Consider the following 23,970-nt stretch of genomic DNA (forward strand, 5'->3'; position numbering starts at 1 on the left):
ATTTACCAGATTTGTTTGTGTATGTGAACTGTGGTTGTGAAAGGCTCAATGATTTCTTTTGACCTACACATCTCAGTTCAACTAGACTATTCATCTCCTCTTCTTTAACATCTCTCGCCGGCTTAAAGAATACGCTCCGAAACAAGACGTAATGTCAGTGGTTTCACTAACAATGATGCCGCAGGGGACTGTTTATGAATGTAACTCACTTTTTTTTTTTTTTTTTTTTTTTTTTTTTTGCAAGAGTGTCCTTGTAATTTGTTTTTAAAATATAAACACAGATGGACAGAAAAACATATTTCTCCAGCCTTTCAAATGTTCATGCTTTTATTCCGCTTTTCTTTCTGACTGTATTTAAAGTGTAATAAAACTGACTGGATTGTAAGGTATCGCATGAATTGGAAGAAAGTTCATAGATTTATGTCATAACTTAATGCTGATTTGTTATAAGGTTTTAGAGAATTAAAACTTTCTACGTAAATCTGAAAACTTCTACGTTCACAAACAATCCAGACGCCCGTGAAGGTTAAAATTCCCAGCGTAGCAGCATAGTAACTATGACTGTAACACACCCTACAGTATGTGAAAAATTCCACATTATATCCCATCAGCCTTTGATTGTACAGGTCAGTCTGTATATGTGTGTGTAAGTGTGTGTGCGCAGTGCAGGGAGAAAAAAAAAGAGAGACAGTGAAGGGCATCGGAGGTCGTCAAATTGCCACAGTGCTTTTTGTCCTGTCAAACGCTCACGTGAGCCAGACTTGAGTGAATTTCAATAATCATCCTGAAGGACTTTTCTTCTTGGGCCACATTCTGCTAAATGTATCTCTCTGCTTCTAATTCCCCTTCACAATACGTCTGGCTCAGGCTACTCATCATGTCATTGGTCCCTTTTCTATTCCCCTGTGTTTGATTCTGACAAATACACGGATTATCGGCCAGGGGGATTTTTAAATATATGGCTAATGTGAGCTTTCATGCCTGTGCTTTAATCTGCTGAGTATTTAAAACCAATCTTAAGGACGGGAGAAAACGCAGAGGTCAGGCTTTTTCCGCGCCCGGTGCCGGAGAAAAGAGAGGGAGCGAGATTGGGAGAGGGAGACGGCGTTGGAGCGAGAATGGAAGTGAGGAAAGGGAAAGTAAGAGAAAGACAATAATTTGCCTTCTATTTAAATTCCAGCCAGGATTAACTGTGGAATCGCAGGTATCAAACCTCATCTGGCGGCACGGCTAAAGACGACTCCCTCAAAGACGAGAAAAGTTGGCGTCCTCGCTGTGGCTGTGTGTGTGATGGAAAACAGAGAGAGACAGATTCTGGGGTTGGGGTGTTTCCCTCTGCTTTTTCACTTATCTCGCGCCCTCCTATCCCAAGGAAATTGGACGTAAAATGACAAAATACATCTCACACTCCGCGTTTTACGGGGCAATGACACAGTACGGTGAGGGATGAAAGCTCCATCATGTGTCTGTCCGGCCGCTCCGCCGTCAGAGTGACACTTACTCATTTACAATTCAGACACTTTCTCCGCCTTATTACTGTCTTTCTTCCACCTTTTCTTTCATCTTTCCTCGTGTTTCTGCTCCTCTCTTGTCCTCTCGTCTCCCGTCCTCTCTTCTTCCCTCTTGTCATTTTGTGTACATATGAAAGGCAGACGGGGCCTTTGGCAGCCACTCAAGCAGGATCGAGTGTGTGTGTCTGTGTCGGTGCGTGTCAGACTAAAGAGCAGAGGGTGATTTGCGGCATTACCTCCACAGCTTTAAACTGCATCAAGCAACTTGCAGACCTTTTTTTTATGACTGTAATATGAGGTACTTAACATATCACTGCCATAAAGCGCAACAGACGCAGGGTCGAGGACCTCGCACACGCAGACACGCACGCATACGTATGTTACTGAGAAGAAGTGATGGTGGAGTTGGAGACAGATGTATGTATAAGCTGAGTGAAGTTTTTATGGTACAGAGTCATGCGTCTCACCCAGGATAGTAAAGTGGGCCAAGGCTGATATCATCTGATACACTTGTTTGCTCGCCAACCATACAATCAGAGTCCTTCCCTGCTGAGGAAGCGTTCAAACTGCTATTTGAACATCAATGCAGCATGCAAATAACATTCACCACCCCTATTCACATCAGATAAGATAACCCACAATGCCTCGTCTGGCAGTGCAGAGATGTGTTTTGCATCCTAAGGCTACGCTGCTGCTACAAAACATCATAAATGAGCCCTCTCAGCAAGTTCCCTTGGAAAAAAGAAGAAGAGGAAGAAGTTGGTGAGTATGTATGTTCAGTATGTGAGCGTTCATGTGTGTGTGTGTGTGTGTGTGTGTGTGTGTGTGTAAAAGCACACATAGACTTAATGGTAAGAGAGATGGAGAGAGGATTAGAGAGGGGAGTGGAGGGGTGAGGTGGCCCTTTAATTTGGAAAGTTTGATGTGAATGACGCACATCTGGCTCCCCAACATGATGGATTCTGCTACACATGCAATATGGGAAAGTGATCCTTCCTTCTTTTTCTTTCTTCTATCTTCTCCCTCCTTCTGCATCTCCTGCCTTCCATCTCATCAACATGCAACTACTCCCCCCACCTCTCGCTCACATCACTTCCTGTTTCCTGCTTTCCTGACTCCTTCTGCTGGTTTGAGTGTAGACGCTCTCCTCTGCTGCATGAGGGAAAATCGCAGCACACTCGATACAGACATTTTCACCCTCGCTTCGGACACTAATATGATTCCATGATTGACATTTCACAAGAATTGAAATTCACTTGGATAGAGCAAACCATTCAGGGTCCAGCAGCGCCTGCAGCTGTGCATGTGTGTCAGGCCATGCATTAAAGCACTTTTCTATATCATACGTAATATTTTGGTAGGAGAATGAAGGAGCAGTAAATGAAAATACTCAAGTATCGTAAAACTGTACTTAAGCAGAGTACTTGAGTAAATGTACCAATGTGCCAATCTCTGCTGCCTGCTTTGTAATTGAACTTTATAAAGATGAAGATGTTGACTTTGGGCTGTGTGCTGGTAATTGTTATGCATATGATTCTTTTTCACATTAGCTAGAGAAGCAAAGATACACATCTACACATGTTCAGCACGACCTTCACCTGCCAAACAGATCGTCTGACGTGTCTAACTGTGCTGTTAAAACAAACTGTCACATTTCAAAAAAACATCTGTCTCACAGCTTTGTCCATGCAGCTTTTCAACCTTTACTTTGCACGGTTGCAATTTGCTGCACACTCTCCTGTTGTGCCTTAACATGGCGCTGAAATGTTGAGTGAAACACTGTATTCTAAAGACATTTCAATCTGGACGCACTGTGAGAATTAAATAAATATTTTGCAGTACATCTCACATTTGACCACAGAGACCTTCTTCTGGTCCTTCTGGAAGTGGAGGGGGGGCTCATGATGGGACTGTTTTCCGGCCCTCCCTTCCAGATCAAATGTGTTTGACCAGTTTCGTGCCCAGAAAAAGAGTAATTATTGATCTGCTGGTGCAGGTTTTTCCATGCATTACATGATAATCAATCATGCCATTAACCTCGTGCACATTACAGGCCAGGGTGTTTGGTGAGCCAGAGCAGACATGATGACCACCTTCAAACTTGCGATACATCCAAACTGTGGTTGGGTCTCTGCTTTCTCTGGAATGATGCTGACTGCATCTCTGTTCATCTTACCTTTGACTGCAACAGCAGCACTGAAACGCATCGAACTCTCTCTCCCAAGCCGTCTGCTGAGCTTTCATAAACAGCTAAAAACCAAAGGAGCAACACATTTACCCCAACAGCCGACTTTCTCGGTTGTCGCATTGAGACCATTCAAGATATATCATCAATCGGTGATCCTGTGATGCTCACAATACACACCTGAACCCTGCAGTCCAACTCAACGCACAAGACTTTGAGTAACTGGGTATTTCCACAGTTCTTGATATCGGCAATATTGGCATTGATACACCTGTAAATGTGTTGACATGTCCCCAAGAGGGATTTATATTTCACTGAACTCTGTATTGTTTTACAAAGATCCTGGAACAGTGTCATCCATCTGAATAAAAATAAATAAATAACAATAAGATAAATGCTTTATGACCTCATATCCTTGTAAATTAAGTCGCCTCAGGTTTTGATGTTGTGTGTAAAGACAGCACATGCCATGTCATGATTTGAAGGAATGAATAGTAGACCTGACTCCATCATTTCTTTTAGTGTGGGGATTTTCTCATGAACTGGCTCAAAATAGTATGTATGTGATTGGAGAAAAAACTAGCTTTTTGACAGATGTTTCCATTTTCTGATGAATTTCACACAAAACCTTGTTCGGATGTGCACTTATGTACTTGTATTAAAGTATCTTTGACATATGACATCAGTTTTTTAATACATACTAGTGAGTCTTACAGCCACAGTGAACTGTGTGGGACGGTCCTATTGTGGGAAACTACCAACAAAAAAGACCATACAGCAGACAAAAAGCCCATGAACCACACAGGAAGTAAAGATGCCTGCAGAGGAGGACTGACCAGGGAATATGTCCAGCGTGTGCTGATGCCCCTGGGTCAGGCTGGTAATGTGAGTATTTGGATGCTTGGTGCAACAAGCTGTGACTGAAATGCCTGTGTTTCTGGTCGTCCATGTTCTATTTGTTTTTTGCTGTTGGTTACTTTACGTGTGGTGCTCTTTCTTATGTTTCTGATCTTTATGACTGGTTCACACTGCATATGTGGTCTTAATGATACATCACCATTTCAATTTGTACTTGTTTTGCCGATATGACTGGCGACCACTCTGTGGAGGCCTACAGGGCTCCTATAAAGACCAATGAAGAATAATTGTTCTACTTTGCTCCGGGTGGTGTAAATGAAGAAGCATGGTGTGAAAGCGGGGAAAAACATTTCTGAAGATTTTTGCTAAAGAAAAAAAAAAAAACCTTATGCGACCTGTCAAAAGCAGAGTACTGTCAATTTGTAACAAAAGACACAATGGGAATGGAAAGGCGTCCAACCTTCACAAAATGTCTGCATAAGAAAGTTCCAATCAATAAATGTGCCATGACCTTCCAGCCCTTGGAGAGCTTTTCAGTCTTGGCCACAATGATGGGCAACACACAAATATGCACACAGTACATCTATAGCCATACACGCACATGCTCACACACCAACAACTGGCCTCCAGCCCCGAAGTACACATCAGAGTGTGTCTGATTTATTATCAGTCCACACTTTGGGAGCCTCCAAACCATAAGAAAGGCAGTATTGTGTACGCAGTGTGGAGGGCGTGCTTGGTAGCTAAATGTTTTTGAAAATGCATTATATGCAGTATGATTCATTCAAATGCATCTCTTTACAAGTGCAGTCAGGCTGGTGGGTGCACTTGAGTGGTGATCAAGCAAACGCTTACAAATACACAAAAGCTTTGTTCACATGCAGGTACAGCGGCGAGTGCTGCAAAATCGCGTAGAGGTTGTTGTTCCACTAAAGCAAAGAGCGGACCTCAATTGTGAATTTGTCACATCCGACTGAATTAACTACACAAATTACAAAGGATCTACTCAAGAATCCGCATAATGAAGCATTGCTTAAGACAACGTCTTGACGATATTCACCCTTTGAGCTGTAATTTGAAGAGCTCATCATAGCAGCCACCGAGCAGGACTGAGAGCAGAGAGAGGACATGTGCTGCAGTGTGTTAATATCAGTGTGTAACTGTGTTCAACAGATTTTTAAACGATATGATATGAAGCAACACTTTCTGAGCAATAGTAATTAAACAAGGGCTTCGTATGAAAAAAGCAATTGTAACCATGTTGGCTCATTTGCTAATCAAAGGAAGTTAAAACTAATTTTCCAAATCATGGGGATTATGTTAAATTATACAGATAAATATAGGAAAATAAACCTTCGGGAGGTAATTACTTAAGAACGGTACAGAGTTCAGAACATACGCCACCTGCCAAACTAAGATGAGATAATCCGCTGATAGGAAACTGATTTCAAACACTGGAGAGCAGAATGTTTTGGCAACGTTCCTCATTGTAATAAAGTGAAGTGTCTGCAGCTTCTTCCAGCCATCGGCTCAAGACTGAGCTCTATTTTGAGGTCAGCTTCAGAGGAGAGCTGAAAAGATCAGTCGATGAATCAATTAGCTGATCAATGGAAAATGAGTTGGTTTTTCCAAACCTTCTCTGATTCCAGCTTCTCAAATCTGAACATTAAACTGAATGTTTTGGGGTTTTGAACTACTGCCGTTTTGAAGCCGTCGTTTTGAGCGTTAGAAAATTTCGACGAGCATATTTCACTATTTTCACTTGAGCGATTAATCAATAAGACAAAAAAATAAGTGGCAAATAAAGCGATAATTAAAAGACCCGTTAGCTGCAGCCCTACGAGACACTACCTTGAAAAGACAAACCACACAAAGCAGTCACACACAAAGCTATATCAAACTATCAGCGATCAATATTCCTTTGATGCTGTAGCTTGTTGCACGTTGAGCTCTGCCAATAGTGGCCATCACGATTCAGATTCAGCGCCACGTGCACTGTCAGATGAAGTGTCCAATGTATTATCAAGTATGCTGTGGCTCTGGAGGAAGAGTCTGAAAAACCACTCTTTCAATACTTCCTTGTTAACAAATGAGCATGAGCTCTCCAGTTAGCTCCACGACTGGCTGAGTGTGAACATAAAACCTTCACAATGAACGCTTGGTGTTGCAGGAAGAGTTAAAACGATTGAACAGTTGCTGTAATTGTAAGGGTAAATGTATTGTCTTTTTCGCTTGCAGTCAGGAACATTTTCTCGGGCGATATTTGACTTTTAGCAAATGTTTCAGTTTAGAAAGGTCCATTATTGACCCAGCATTGCATGAAAATAAAGGGAGAGCATTAACAAGTAAAGTACAGAAACATAGATCAGACAGAGAGCGACATCACTTTAAAGTTTTGTTCTATACATTAAATCAAAAATGCCACCATGGATTTGCTCCAGAGCTCCTCATTTAAGTCCACTAATGATGAAAAGCCCCATACCCGCTGACATCTTCGGAGATAATTTTCATATTCTTTCTAAATGGTTTTTCCATCATGTCCACTGCAACCTCCCGCGCCTCTCCTCGCCTTGGCCCGGAGAGCTCGCTGGACGAGATGTCCATCAGCTTCTCCGTCAATCTGCAGATGCCTGGCCCTGAAGTCAGTGTCCATTTGGCACCGTGTCCACACTGATGGATTTGTAAACATTAGGACCAACATGTCCGCGCGCTCCTCTGCGCACACACATGCCATTTCTCTCCGTCACACTCGCTCACTCCTGCGCCTAGTGTCCAGATGATTATGGGGCCATAAGGTGGCCTCTGACTCCATCAGCACAAAGGTAATCTCGCCTCTCCACAGAAGAATCGCCAGGCCTTCTTCTGCTTTCTTACTCAAACATAATTCTCCCCATTTGGCATTTTGACATCATATCTTCAGTCTCCTCCTCAGTCACCCCTGCCGCTGCTTTCTTTCTCTCTACCTGGCCAAAACACAGCCATAATAACTTTATTTTATTTTTCTCCCTCGCTCCAGTGCACAACGTTCAACCCCTACCTTTCTATTCTCTTTTTAATGTCTTTTCTTTTTGTCCTCCTCTGCCTTTCTTCTTTCTTCTTTCTGACTTCCAAGGTCAGACAGGACAAACAATGCCACTGGTGTCTGTCTGAATGTGGCTCGCTACCCACCACCACTGCCGCGGTCGCCTTGGCAACGCACTAACCATTAATTTTCAATTAAAGCAGACAAAGAGATGACAGCTCAGGGTCCATGGAAGATGTCAAGAAGCAGTATTAATATACGACAAGTGAGCATAATTGTGTGTCCATTTTCCTCAGCTCTCATCAATGCTATCAGTGAAATGTGAAAGCGGCAGATAATTTGAGGGTGTGGGAGACGCCGGCCACTGTTTTCTTTTAACCAAGACGCCTCTGATGTATCTCTCTGAGAAATATGGCATTCATCATTACCTTTATGAATATTTTGTCAGGGATGTTATTATTTTCATTATCACTCTATCACAAAGATGTTATTTCACTTGGGATTCGCAGACACACATGCGGGCACTCACTCACACACACACACACACACACACACCTGTAAGCTGTATGTGGTGCGAGGACACAGCGCTGACTGTATTCCGTAGGTTGTTATTTGATTTCCATTATCCGACCGTTATGATGAGACCTCCAACTAATGCAAATGCGTGAGCTGCTCTCCGGCTCTTTGTCTGCTTCTGCAGGACAAATAGTACACCCATTAACGCAGAGACACAAGTTCCCAGACAAACACGCACTGAAACACATAGGTACACACACGCAAGGCCAAAGCAGAGCGTGGACTTCACACAGAGTGGGGCCTTGGAGAGTACAGACAAAAACATGCCCAACAATTAAGCGCTGAGCCTTACAAAATATGGGAAAATATTTTATCAGCGATAAGGTGAGGAAGGCAGAGATAGCTAGTGGCAGACTGGAGCAAACACAATCAAATATTTGAGGACAAAAACAAAAAAAAACAAAACAAAACAAAACAAATACTGAATAATACTGTATAATGTATAACGAAGTGAATCAACACTCCAAGGGACACTTTCCAAATGTTGTTTCAGATTTTGACATGTGGCTAAATGACGTTTATGTGTGTACTTAGCCTCCACTGCAACCTGCAGTGACACGCAACGTCTGTACCTGAATAAAGGCCTGCAGGGTTTACCTGCTTCTCAGACAAAACCACAAAACAAATGCTTGTGAAACAAATCGCACGATATCTGAACAGGCCACCACACTGACACTGCTTTATACAGTGTGTGTGTGTGTGTGTGTGTGTGGCCATGTATTACTCATGTTGTGGGGACATAAATCTCTTTATTCAGTCACATTGTGGGGACATAATTCAAGCCCCAGTACGGTAAATCATCAAATTTTAGTATGAAGACTTGGGTTAAGGTTAAGGTTAAGGTTGGACAAGTAGTGGTTATGGTGTAATGTCCCCAAAAGTGATGGAAACCTGCTGTGTGTGTGTGTGTGTGTGTGTGTGTGTGTGTGTGTGTGTGTGTGTGTGTGTGTGTGTATGTGTGTTGGGGTACAAATAGGTTACACAGGAAGTGTGTCTGCCATATCAGGGTTGAGTAATCTGTCACATGCCAGGCCAGATAAGGCCCAGCGTAGACGCTTTGTAGCATACGGTAAAACACTGTGTCACGGAGGCTATTGTGGATTGTTTTCTGTGTGTGTGTGCGCGGTGGAAGTGTGTGGGTGTTTATGTGAGCGAAGTATATTTGGAAATAAGGTGAGAACAAAAGTCCGCCGACAGGAGGAGAAAATGACATGGAAAGAAATGAAGCGCTCTTATTGGCCGGATCTCTGTTTTCTCCCACCATCTCTCTTTCCATCACTCCCCCGTCTCCCCTCACCTCTGTCTATCCTCCCATAACAAAACCCCACTTTTATCCTCACTCACCCCCACTTTTCTTTCATCCCAGTCTGGCTCTCTGTCCCTCCCTCCCTCCCTCCCTCTGTGCCCACTGCTGAGTGTGCCCCTTAAATCACACAGTCCCTAAACTGCCCCATAAAAGATGGCAGGTTCTCCCCTGCCTCCCCCCCTCCTCTCCTCCTCTCCCCCCCTCTGTCTCCACACATTACTGCTTTAATTAAGGTAATTACTTTCAGAGTAGTACTAATCGGGTCCTCTTCTCTCCTGGCGCACATGCACGCTCATGCGCACACACACACACACACAAAAGCAAGAACACAATTTACTCACACACACTGTAGTCTTTCAACATTGTATATACACTTCCACAGCTCGCGATGTCCGTGAAAACTGAACCCTGACCTAATTTTAAAGTCTAAAGCCGGACAATAACAAGTCTGAGAAGATGCTTGCCGCCACACCTGTGATAAGCCGCAACACACCGAGCAGAGAACGTTCCACTGAGGGTGAAAACGAAGCAGAAATGCCGACCTCCATGTCTGCTGATCAACTGCACTCTTTTTTAAATACTATGAATTATTAAACACCTTTTAGTTCCTTCGTACTGTATGTCTAATTAAAGCAGTCCCAACCAGACCATTCCTTTAATATAACATTATCCGAGTGGCATGCTTTAAGAGCTCTCCTTCCCTGCTTTGTTTCTTTTCAGCCATCAAAACTGTCACCGCAACAGAAGCCTTGTAACGTTTGTGTGTTGTGAATTGTACAGCAGATTTTTGTTTAAATTGTTATTAACTTCAACATGTGGAACCAGCTGAAATCTGGTAATGTAATCACACAGAACAAAAACACTGAAACAAAACGCTGCTCAATCTGACAAAAAAAGAGGGATATTTGAGAAACACTGATTGTGTCGCTTGTCAGCAGACCTTACTTGATAACTGGTGTTTTGACAGCATCACAAAAGGGAGAAAAAAGAAGTCAGATCGCACAAACTGTACCTGCGTGTAGTTTGTAAAATCCGTGTTTATTGCTGTGCTAACAACAGAAATTAAATATTATTTCTGAGATTTTGCTCACGATCAAGAGATTTTCATGCACCTGATCTCGGTCACGGTCATATTTATGTTGGGATGAGAGGCCGACGGCAGAGGGAGGCCACTATCAGCCAGCCTGGACTGAGCACGTGCTTCATGGATCCACATGTTTTGCTCCAGGTGTACTTTTTTCCCACTGATGGAAGAGGAGGCAGACACCAACTGGCTGCTAAGTTTAATTCAGGGAGATGTGTGGAGGTACAAGTGGCCTGTCACAGGAGACTCCTTCCGCCACCATCCCCCTCTCTTCTTCCCCCAAAGGCACCTTGACTGATAATGAGAGAGGGAATGCAGGTACAGCTCGGACTCAGGGGGGTTTCAATTAACGCCCTGCAGATTAATAAAGAGTAATAAGGTGTACTGCGTTTATGTGTGCGTGTGTGCATGTGTTTTTTGCATGTGTTCATGTGTATGCGTGTCCATGTGTGGTGACAAGACCCCTGTCGCTCAGTGTGATGGAGAGAACGGAAAGGGAAAAGGGCTGTGAAAAAGCAGCGGCAGACTGTGGCGTGGAGGGCCCTCAGAGCACAGCTCTGATTGGGTATTTGCCCAAGGATTTTTAATTGGTCATCTGCTTCATGTCCCCACAGTGTGATTAACAGCAGGAGATCTTGGGGTCATTTTAACTCCATCTGCACAAAAGACACCAACTCACGCACACATCCACACCTAAAAGAGGGCTGAAATCTTCAGAAATAACAGAAAAATCTGTAGTTATAATCCTCACGAAGAAGTCTTGATACTACATTGAATAGATTAAAGAGCCATTCAAAGAATTTACATTCATTAATTATCTCTCAATAGAGCAGTTTACATTATGAGTGGCAGGGTGCACCGTCCTGGATTCATACTGCTAACCCAGGCACGAGGGAATGATGCATGCCTCTCATCCAATGTTTTTACTGTTTATAATTTCTCAGTGATGTCTGCCTCACTATTTACCGTTCGCTCTTACGTATCAGAGCTGTATTAAGTTACTGCTAATACAAAGCAAACATTTTCTACTCCTGCGGCTTCAAATTAAAAGTATTCAGTTGGCGATATACTTTTTCCCTGTGAAGGCCTTGTGACTGCGACCGTTCATCCACAAAACAAGAAAAAGGTCATAATCTGCACTTTTGAAAGGCGGATACTTTCAAATATTTTATAACTGAACAAGAAAGAGCAGCAAGTTGCAGGTGACAGGCTGACCAACTCCAACTCAGCAACCAACATGGGTTTGTTTCGACACACCTGTTCCTCTTCTGCTGTGTTTGTGACCAAAGAGCAGCTCGAGGAGTGTTTGCTGCTGCCCCAACAATTCAGTTGTACTATTAAGATGCACTTGCAGCACAGGTGTTAGCACCAGTTAGCACGAGTGTCGTCAAATCAACCTGGACTGAGATCTTAGGGATTACATATTTCCTTTTGGCTTCTGTGCAGATATACTGAAACATACAGACATTTAAATCACATTGTTGCAGATGCATAATCTGCTTTGGTTGAAAAAATCTTTCCTCTTGTGGATCATATGCTAAAGTTTGAAACTCTCCACCCCTGAGACTGCTACCACCACCCTCGTATGAGTTTGTGGTGCTCAAAGCATCGAAAAAAATCATATTTCAAATTAGATTTGAAAAACATACGCATGGAAATTACAATAACAACAGCAATGTGAATAACATACATACCTACCCTACCCTTTCTTCCTGGTGCAGTGTGAAGTCACCATCATGCATCACCTTACAGATATACAGATTTTGGTTCTTTTCAATTTCTTTTCAACTTTTCGATTTGGTTCTCTCTTCAACAGTGACTGTGACAACATAAACATTTTGGTGCTGTCTTTATCTTTTAATCTTAATCTCAAAGTGCCTCAGAAACCTCATAATCTCACAGTTTGGACACAATGTAAAGCTCGTCTGTGTCATAAACAGCTCCAGAGTTATTCAGTGTTTGGTAAACATGCCTTCGCGTTGCATCGATACCGCACTCAGCTGTTGTTAAACATGGTGAGTCAAAGTCCATCTGCCTCCTTTGTATCCGGGGAGTGGCAGAAGTAATCTCAAAACCTTGACAAATGGCTCATTGCTATGAGGAAAATATGTTGTGTTTTGTAATTAGTGTGAACTGACCCATTAAATAGAGGCCTGCCAGAACGCTAGGTTATGATGCTGTGTTTGTCTGGTGACACTCCCTGTTGCATTTCCCATAGTGCCTCACTGAGCCTAAATAAATAGTCACACAAACAAACGCACACACACCCTGATGCCTGTCACTGAACCATGTTTGTTTTACAGTTGATTATTCTGAGTTCTACCAGTTTCACACAGGCCGCAGGCTTTGCTTACCTCTCTCTCTCTCTCTCTCTCTCTCTCTCTACAGTTCAGTACAGGAATGCACCTTCAGCTATCTCTATCTACGTGAACCTTTCCATGTTGCATACATGACTTATAAAGCCCAAAAGTTAAGACACTCTGTACTTTCCAGCATTTTCGTAATCCCTGATTGTGTTTCTGAAGTGGGAAAAAACAGTCACGGCTTTCGATTCATTCGCTGTTCACCTAGACTGACTATGCACTGTCAAACCTGGGAGCTTTTGTCTCAGCCACGTAGCATGCCCTGCGTATCTCAAGCATGCAGGATAAATATTTACACAAGCAAGAACTGGATGTGAGGTATGTTGTTATTGGTAGATGAGAAGGCATTTGTTGTATTTACTGTATGTGTCTGGGTGTGAACATTTTTACGTGTGTGTGTGTGTGTGTGTGTGTGTGTGTGTGTGTGTGTGTGTAGTTCACAGAGAAACTATACACAGTGTACAAGCCTGTACATCTGAAACACAGATAACATCTGACATGTGTGTGCGTGAGAAGGGCTTGTCTGTGTATGACTTTGGCGTGTTCTAACCTTGATTTATGGCGTAGTGTGTTTTTTGCTGTGCTGTATGTCTGTGAGTGAGTGTTTAGGGGTGAAAAGGACGCTTTGAGGTACCCTGCGGCTCGTACGTATATGTGAAAACAAAGTCCCGGGCCCCTGGGACGAGCAGCTGCAAGAATGATTGAGTGACACACGGCTCCACCCTGATGCATATAGGAGCAGAGGCATATATAGGATAAAGGAATGTATTGAGGGCTGTTTAAACGTCAACAAATACCATAAAGCATTTGAACGGGAAAAGCTGCCAGGAAGATTAAAGTAATCAGGAGCGATGCAGCACAGAGGTCTGTGCAGCAAGTACACAGGCGGTGCAGATGCATGCAGAGACAGCAACTGACAGACAGGCGGACAGTTCAAAAGTAGTCACACAGAGACTACACACCTCGGCTTTGCTGACGTCTAAATCGGCACAATAACACACACCTGGGACAATCCTATAAAGAGAGAAGCAGGCAGTCATAGAGAGAAAAAAGTGGAGCAATAGCGGGGGGAAAAAGGCAATGGAGGATGTGACAACAAGGAGGACAAAGCATGATAGGCCAGAGTGTGGAGGAGAGAGAATCAATCAGTCTTCAAGGGCCTGCTGATTAGACATTCTACAGCCTTCTCCATCTTCGTTAGGCTTTAATTAATTCATAATACTGAAACAAATTACCTTTGCATGGATGAAAATTACACCTAAATGTGGCGTGGCAGTTTGGCATTTGGTGATTAAATTATCTCTGGAGATTGTGGGAGTTTGATAGAGCAGCGTTGTCTTGATGGAGTCGTGTAACATTATTAGGTTTGAAATAACAATCCTCTCGTTTCCTACGTGGGGCCATTTGTAACAAAGTGGAGGGGAGATATAGCGAGGACAGTAGAGGGGAGAGGGGAGAGGAGGGGAGAGGAGAGGCCTTCCAAACAACGCTCATTCTTCCCACCAAAAGTCTCTTACATTTAAACTTGTTGCCTTTAGATAATAGGGAAAACCTTTCATTCTACTTTTTAAAGACTGGCTGGTGTTTGGCCTTTATTCTGTTGTCTGCAACTTCATGAGACTGAATAGATTGTGACACACGGAGGTTTTTTTAATCCACTTTTCACTGAGCAAATGTCTTATCACACAGAAAGGGCAGATAGTGCCCCATCAAACTCAAAATGTGTGTCTTTATCACGCCAGCCTCATTGGCTTTGTTCACCGGACCACCAGCGAGGGGAATTCTCCACAGACAATGAAATATAATAAAAATTATACACAATAAGAAAACTTCCTCTCAACAATACAATAAAATAGCCTTGGAGCAGGAAAGAAAGCAGGAGAGCTCAGCTTTGAAGAATGATAACAGAGTTAAGGAATAGAATGGCCAGGAGTCTTTTCTTCTCTTTTTATAGGTTATAGATTATGGTAAGCAGATAGCTGCGCAGCTTTATCTTCGTCTGAGCTACTCTGTCGCGACTCCAGTTGGGAGCTTAAAAGAAGGAACGCAGCCGCTCCTGTAAAGTCTCATCCTGCCTTTGTCCAGGCCCAGGTGCCAAGAAAATAGGCAAAGATAGTTACTGCATCATGTGTAGATGCAGCCCAAGCAATGTTACAGCTGTGCTGTCAGGACACAATGTCCACCAGGTTAGTGGGCAGTGTCTGCTGATAAAGCTCGGATATGCACCAGGATGTGTGTGAGACAGTCACATCATTAGCGGCAGGTAAAAGGTGAATTTCTCTTTGTGATTTCAGGATTCATCGCTGTATTTGTACAGTGTGTATTCAGTAAATATAGTTCTGTTCTCAGGTTTTGTTTTGTCTGTTATGGTAGAACAAAGGGGGAACACAGCAAACTCAACGCTCACACACACCTGAAACTGCATGGGGCGGGGAGGTGCTATTAAAAAATACAGAAGCAAGAGTTGCGCGTGAGTCGGGTCACTAGTGGCAGGTGATCAAAACGAATGGGGTTACTTTAAAGTACAGGTCACCTGTGCCAATGCATCGCCAATCACTGGTTGCTGGGCTGACGGTGGCCAGTTGGAAATTTTATCACCTATGCTCTCTACAATAATCTATCATCTACCTACATCGTCGAGCAAACAGAAAGGTGAAACTAAAATCTGCTGTCACCAAGATCACATACACGTTAGGCATCAGTTTCATTTCCAGGGCCTCGAGCCTAACTGTGCGATTCAGTAAATGACACTACAGCACGCAAACAGAACAGTAGGCTGTTTGCTCACATACTGTGTGTGTGTGTGTGTGTGTGTGTGTGTGTGTGCATGAATGTACTGTACATGTGTTTGCAAGCGTGTGTATGTGTGTGTTTGTGCACAATATCTTGTTTGCTCTCTCACTAAAGGCATTGTAGAGAAAAACCTCCTCCGCAGGCAATAGGAGCCTCCGTGTCAATTATCCTGCCCTGAACCTGCGATCTCCTCTCTTCTCTCCCTCTCTCCTCCCTGCCTCCCATCATCCTCAGCTCCTCTAATAGGCCCTCTCTCAGGATGATGAGAGGACATGCTCTCCTCTGATGGCAGCGCAGCACAGCTCACAATGCTCTGTGTCAGGGCAAGATTAAGACAGGGCAGAGGGAAAAACATTCCCATCAGACGTGGAGGGCTCTGTGTGTGTGTGTGTGTGTGTGTGTGTGTGCGCGCGTGTGTATGTGTGCGCACACTGACAGGTATTAGACTATAAGGTATTGTTGCTTCCTCAAAGGGAACATGCCAAACACGGGGGTGAGATACTAATAAACACAGACATGAATACAAGCCTCTTTACTACAAAGTGAGCATGCACACACACACACACACACACACACACACACACACACACACACACACACACAGGAAGGATGAGCAGAGGAAGCGAGGGAACACGGGAGAGAGAGAGAGAGAGAGACATAGAAAAGGAGGGAGAAAGAGGGAGAGAGATGTATAAACTGTCAACACTGTCACGGAAAATGGCCCTCAAATTAAGCCGAGCGTGTGGTTCTACAAGGGACTCTGGGAAATTGCCTTTTATCGCTTCCCAAACAATGGGCCGTCTGACAGCGTCACATATGATAACACACACACACACACACGCATGCACACGTCTGACAGTGCTATGCCCGATAACTCAGCCAGCCGCTATTTACATTATTCCTCCACCGAGCCTCCCTCTCTCTCGCACCCTCCCTCTGTCTTCTTCAGCGACTTTTACTGTCCTCGGCAGCCGCACGCTTTCATGTGGTTAATATCATGCAAAATAACAGCTTCTTATTTTCCTGCTGCCCCCCACGCGCCCCTCCGCATCCCATCTTTAATGGGGGCTAAGCGCTGTAAGCTGGCTGAGCGCGAGGGCCTCTTATACACACACTACTGTGGTTATCTCTCCTCTCTGTTTATCATTGTTATTATTATTAATGCTCCGCTGTAACCGCAGAGCTCGAGACGAGAGCAGAGGAGAGGAGGGAAGGAGAGAGGGATGAAGGGGAGGAAGAGGCAGAAGAAGAGACGGGGCAGCGGAGGGTGGAAGCGCTTCTGTGATGTGATGCTTGTTAAATAAACTGCTATTTACCACCGTGACAGAGAGATTATTTACAAACACGCACCATTACGCCACCCCCCCCCCGCCCCCTCGCCTCTTCCCTGGCTCCCTCATCCTTCTCTTTTGCTCTGTTTCAGAGTCGTGCGTTTGATGCTCCGTAAGGGCCATGCTGGTCGGAGGATTATGACTGGTAACAGTGTAATGAAATGCTCCTCTGCTGTACTGTATGAGGATGACAGAGGCCTGCAACGTGTTGTTATCTGAGGGGATTTGTAATGCACTGAAGTTAGGGATAATGAGGGAAGTGCTCATCAGAGCCAAAAAAGCCACTGTAAACTGTAATCTCATGCACGCGCCATTCCAATAAGGCAATTTCTTGACGCCGTCCTCTTGATTTCTCAATCAAACTGTGCTACTCACTTAGCCAGTGGCCTACACATCAAGCCCAGCGTAGCTTTTCAAAGGGCTTTTTTTAATTACGCTTATAAATAGATTTCTTCTCTATAAAAACATAAATGAACCATTAAATACTCTCAGAAGGTTGATTGGTTAAATGAGCAGCTTGATACAAAAGAAAGACTGAGGTTACACCAGGTAGAGAGAATGTTAATGAAAGTGGATTTCTTACCGGGGAATTCCTGCAGATCTTCAACTAGTTCCCAATCGCTTAAAAAAAAAAAAAAAAAAAAAAATGGCTTTATGAGTGAGCAGGAGATGCATAGCAGTGCTGTGGAAATCTGATTCCCCTCTCCTCACTGACAGAGGGTCTTTGGGAGTGAACAGTTGTCTGGGAAAAGGACTTTCTGAAAATTAAACCCGAGGGATAATCATTTCTGGTTGGTAAGAAGACCTCTCTGAACGTGTTAGTGCAACGTCTCTCTGACTTTTTCTAAAATTTAGTGTTGAATTTATTTTCCTTTGTTTGTCAAATGGGGTTTATACTGGATGGACTGGGAATTGGGGGTTCTTTGGTGTTTTGTGTTCTGAAAAACTGTTAAAAAATAAACCTGAAAATCAAATATTCCAGTAGAAAGCAGAAACCCCTGAGTGTAGCTTTTCAGCTTTAAACTGAAATTCAGTTTGAGGACCTGCAGAAGCAAAGCACGACAGCATGTTGCTGCCACAGAGGCTCAGTTTTTTGTAATAATAAAACAAGTGTCTGCTTTCTGTTAGAGTGGTTGTTTGTTTGGCTATTGATATTTACTGTACTTTCTCATTTGTTCATCAGGTCCAATGGAGGTTTGACGGCTTTGCTGAGCCTTTACTGCATCGTATGATAAGTGCTGAGCATGAGTGTGTGTCATTGGAGTAATATTATATTATCAACACTACAGAGGTGATTGAGTCAATGTTCATATGGCTGTATTTTTCTTTCTCTTTCTCTGGTCACAGATCAGCCTAGTCCATTACAATAAAGTTAAAAAAAAAGTAAAGAACTTTAATGGCAGCGATTTTTCATTGTGTAATCATTGTACCGACTCAGTACAATTACCCCATTCACATTATGAAGTCATCTACCAGGAATGTGCACTTGCAGGTATTTGATCGCAAACGCAGAGATTTCAGATGACGTCACGTTGTGCTGCAGCAAAAGCTGAACAACAAGCTGAACGACCCTGCCTTTTTCTACAGTAGCCCTCTGCATTGGTAACACATCCCAACCCGAACACACACACACACACACACACACACACACACACACACACACACACACACACTGGGCCAGTGGCCTCACTGAAATGAATGGCGGGGCTACATGAACATGGCCTTTGCTAGCGGCATTGTGTGATCTTCCAGAAAATTGTTTTTCTATAGTTGCGTAGTTGTCTGTCAAAACACAAGGACATGTCATTGGCAACACCTGTGCTGTGTCATATGCTATATCAAAACACAAAATATGTGATCAGAGAGCCACAGCAGACAGCTGATCTGCGCCCTACAGGAGAGCATCAGCCACGTTTGAGGACAAGGTGTTTTATAAAGGCACTACAATTTGTCAAGCAGTTTAAAAGTCCTTCTCCTACTCATCTGCTGTGTCCCTAACGTAACTGATGTCTGCTAACTTAACCCACTCAAGGGACCACGACAAGATGTCCACCTGGAAAAGGTCCCAAGGCACAAGTGCTAGTCAGCTACTGTTTACACTGTTACCTGACAGACCACCACTGGCTGCAGGTTTCAAGGTTTGACTCAATGTTATCTTGAAATTATGGAAGTAATGTGTTGTGCGTTGCTGCCTCATATCATTCCTGTCAGAATCATAATTATCTCATTTTGAAAGTCTGGATTGATTCAAATCATATAAATAAAGTGTTGCTTTGTTAAAACCAAAGGAAGGTACAAGATATGTGCATACTGTTTCTGTGAGTCCTATGTCCTAAAAGATTTGCAAGAACATTTCCATTGCAAACATGAGAGACTAAAACTGGATCTCTGTGTATTTTTTGTATTCATTTTCAGCATTTATACAACACAAGGACTTTGCAGTGAAAATTAGACTTGACAGTCAGGGATGGTTGTGCTGTTGGGCTCTCCACTGCTTTTTACATGACAAGCAGCCTGGTTAGCAATAGGCTGCCTCCATCAGTCATGTGACCCTTGTCTTCCATGTCATAGTGATCCCTTGAGTCTCCTGGGGGACGAGGAGAGGTGGGTGTTGGCCATTACACCTTACTTAATATTCATCACCCCCTTCACTCACACCCATCCACCCATTCAGAGGATGGAGAGAGGCTCCATTGAGATGTTTCTGTTTGAAAACTCCACCCCTAACAATATGCCCCCCATCCCTCCAAACTGCTCTGATGGTCTTCTCCCTTAGGGGTCCTTTAGAGAGGATGTGTGTGTGTGTGTGTGTGTGTGTGTGTGTGTGTGTGTGTGTGTGTGTGTTTGTGTATGTGTGTATTACTTAGAAAGAGAGAGCAATACAGCCTCAAGGGCCTTTTCTTGACAGTGGAGGGGATGAAATGAAGAGAGTGAAAGAAAGAGAGTGGTAAGGAGTGAAGGGAGGGGGTAAAGGGCAGAATGAAAAAAAAAAGGGTGATTGGATGATGCTGACAGTTTTATGTGACCTCCTGGGTCTGTGTGGCACGCACGCACACACACACACACACACACACACACACACACACACACACACACACACACACAAGCTCACACTCATGCATACACACATATTATTACTACAATAATACACAAAAAAGCATCAGATACAATATCTAAAGCACTTGCTGCTCGGAAATGCTTTTTTGTTCAAAAGAATCAAGTGCATGTGCATGCGAGTGTGTGTGTGTGTGTGTGTGTGTGTGTGTGTGTGTGTGTGCAATATGAATCCTAGGCTAACAGGGCTATTCATATAGCCAATGGCTTGTAACCTACACCTTGTGTGTAATCTGACCCTCAAGGGTTAAGGTGAAAGGGGAGAAGTCTGATCTCAAAATCACTACACCCAAACCTCTATAAAAGACTAAAAGACACACACACACACACACACACACACACACACACACACACACACACACACACACACACACACAATGGCTCATCATCTTATGCGTGTGTCGCCGTGGTTTTATGAGCTCCATGGAGGTCATATTCAGAGTATTGAAAGGAAAGCCTGAAGCAGACTGGTGTACAGTTCTTTACACTTCTTTGCTCTCCCCTTCCCTCCCTCCCTCCCTCCCCTGCCGAGTCCATTAAAGACCTGCAAGTTTATCAGACCTAATGTAGCGTTAGTATATACAGCTTTTGCCTGTACCACACTCTATTCTCCCTATCTCTACCACTCACTGTGCATAAACCTCACTAATACTATCTCTGCCATTCACAGCGGATGGGCCCCGCTAACGATGCTAATTAGCAAGCGAACACAATGCACGCTTCATCTCCCCTCCCACCTGTCAGAAGTACATGCAGCACAGCCTCAAAAAACCAGAGAAAATAACTTCCCTCTCTTCTCTCCACCTCCTCACCACCCTCACCCTTTTGCGTTAGCGCCGTTTTATGTTTTGTTTGGTTTTGCTGTGAAAACTCCAGGAGAAACTTTGCTACCTGTGCCTTTGTGTGCGAGTGTGTGTGTGTGTGTGTGCGTGTGTGTGCGCGCGCGCGCGCGCTCCCTTCAGTGCCATTTTGTTTGATAAGAAAATGGAGAGGGGGGCTTGGAGGGTAGAGGAGAGAAACAAGAGAGACCAAACAAACCAGGGACATGACAGGCACGGGGAAGGGGAAACGGAGCATATGAAACGATCCCCTACTGTTTACAGTTGTAACCTCTGTTCTCTGCCTCGTGTCAGTCTTTGACAGAGGACGGAAAGATTTATTGTAGAAGAGAGGAAAAAGAAATGGGGAGAGCAAGAAACGCAACACCAAAGGTAGACACTGCTGGCCACCTAAACCCCGCACCACACCCCTGTAACCGTCTTTATCCCTCGGTCCACACACCTTGAGGGCATTCCTCAGTTCACCTCTCAGATGAAAAGAGTGAATGTAGCCTTTCTGATGCTAAATAGAGTGGTGTGTTTCTGTTCCCCAGAGGATGCAGAATCCCGTTTCATCAATTCAGCCAGCTGCCCACACACACAAGTGCTTGTTGAGTGTGTGTGCGTGGGCTAATGTGTGTGTGTGTGTGTGTGTGTGTGTGTGTGTGTGTGTGTGTGTGTGTGTGTGTGAGTGAGAGTGAGTGTGTGTGTGTATGAGCAGAACATATTGTGTAAGTGGTAGTTAGAATGCGACAGCAAAAGCTGCTCTCTAAAATGGTACTCATACTCTGAAGGGCCTACAGGGTGTCAGTGGCGCCTGCTAACGAGGCATTCATACTGATCCATTACAGAGTGCCACACACACAGGCACACACAATATTAAACCCACCCATGACTGATGTCCTCACAGCAAAACCAATGCAAAAATGTCATCTAATGTAAACAATGAAACGTGCTGTCATAGCTATCGTGTTTTACTGTTTTTTTTTTTTTTTTGCATTCTGAAACTAATTTTAACATTAATCTTAAAAAAAGAAATTTACAATGTGACTGGCGAATGAAAGTGAGAAGTTTTTCCAATATTTCCATAAATGTGTGATTTTTAGATGCTGAGCGTGTGATCAGTCCAGAGAGCAAAGGCTTAAAATCGTTCTTTTTTTAGATCACTCATTCATATTCACTCGCTTACTATGAGCCACTCTGGCCCTTGTGGCCAATAGCAGGCATCATAATGGGAAAGCGAAAGTGGATTATTAAAGGAGCCCTTCAGGAGACTCAACAGGTAAAAGACAAATGTAGTACTTTTTCACTTTTTGCTATAGTATGAGAGCCCTCTATCTCTATCCCTAGGCACAGATATGTTTCTGAAGCTGCAAAGAGACCAAACACGTGCCACACATACGTTAGAATCAGATTGTTTGCTGCGAATCCACATCACAAATCCACAGAGATATGACTGACACCGTAATTGCTAGATAACTTTGCAGAGTTCTAAATTCCTGTATTATAAACCTCATGTCTCTGTACTGTCTCACCGGTGCCTGAAGCGACACACCACCACCACCGATGCAGACCCTTGTGTTGCTTTAATGCAGAGCTGTTTTCAGTTTGAACTGCGCTGAAGAATCAAGCCATCTCCCATAGACCACATCCCAAGTGCAAACACCTTTACCGCAGACTGAACCTGGGCTTCATGAACAGCAACATGTAACTGAAGAACCAACCAAACGACTGTAATATCATCCCTTTGACAACGGCCATGTTTGAATATTGTTTCCAAGTTGTATTTTTCTGTCACCATCACTCCTGAAACCACTTCCTTTGAGCTGCTGCCGGCGACTGCCGCTGGTAACACACACAGGCATACAGACAAAGCTTTCCACAACAAACCATCCATTCATTTTGCTCTGCTAGGTCTTGGTGGTGATCCTCCTCGGGGATCCCAAGGCGTTCTCAGGCCAGATGAGGTATATAAGGTGCTGTATAAATACTGTGAAAACATCAAAATGCTCAATCCATTGAGAAGTGCACTCAGCCCATATTCAGACTGTGCCTTCAAACGAGCTGTCAAGACTTCCCTAAGGTTGTGATGTCATAGCAATGCAGTGACAGACCTCAGCCACGCCCCCACCACGGTCGTGGTTGCAAAAACTCCAGAAGAGCTGATGTGCTCAGAAAATGTGCTTTTTGAACATTTAAGAACGCAGACAAGGAGAAGGAGACACCCAAAATAAAAGTACGAACCTGAAAATGAGCAAAATATGGGACCTTTAAGAAATTTTTAGGACATTATATGATAATCCTGAATACTCAACCTGAAGAACTGAATGCGTCCTGTCACATTTCCCCAGCGATCTTTAGTCAAGGCTAAAAGGAACCCAGCAGGAAGGGCCCTTCAAAAATGCTTCTGCTCGAGGACCAGCCTGGTTAAAGGATTCCTCAATGCCAGCGACTGTAGGCAGGTATTGAGTGTGGAGACAGAAGGCTGTATTCTTGACTTTCAATGCTCCTTGGTGTGGTATTTGAGTGTGGATTGAGCACTCTATGACTGGCTGCTGTGAAACCATCTACCAAATGTACATTTCTGCTTCTCAGGGTCATGGAAATGTGCATGTAGTCCCAGTATTGACTACATATCCTCAATTTCACAGCTGAAGTTTGATAATTGATCAAAAATTCCACCCCTACCCTCACACATGAAATGGTAACTCTCAAACTGACTGTAAGCAATGGTGGGTGTACTTTATCCAAATCATTTTCATAATATGCAACTTAAATAATTGGTTCAATAATCCAATAACCACCAGTAGCTATGTGTCAGATGTACAATAAAACATACAGAACACATAGAACACTGAAAGCAAGCAGGGCACACATTCAACACATTCAAGTGTTGCCTGGGGCTAATTTTACTCCAACAGCGTGAAATGCACATAACAGATGCTGAACCCGGTTAAACAATTAATGGTTAAGTATAATTAATTAACTATACCTGTCTGACTCGTCTCT

The sequence above is a fragment of the Chaetodon auriga genome, chromosome 2, assembly GCF_051107435.1.
Source record: "Chaetodon auriga isolate fChaAug3 chromosome 2, fChaAug3.hap1, whole genome shotgun sequence".
In the NCBI taxonomy this organism is placed as follows: Eukaryota; Metazoa; Chordata; class Actinopteri; order Chaetodontiformes; family Chaetodontidae; genus Chaetodon; species Chaetodon auriga.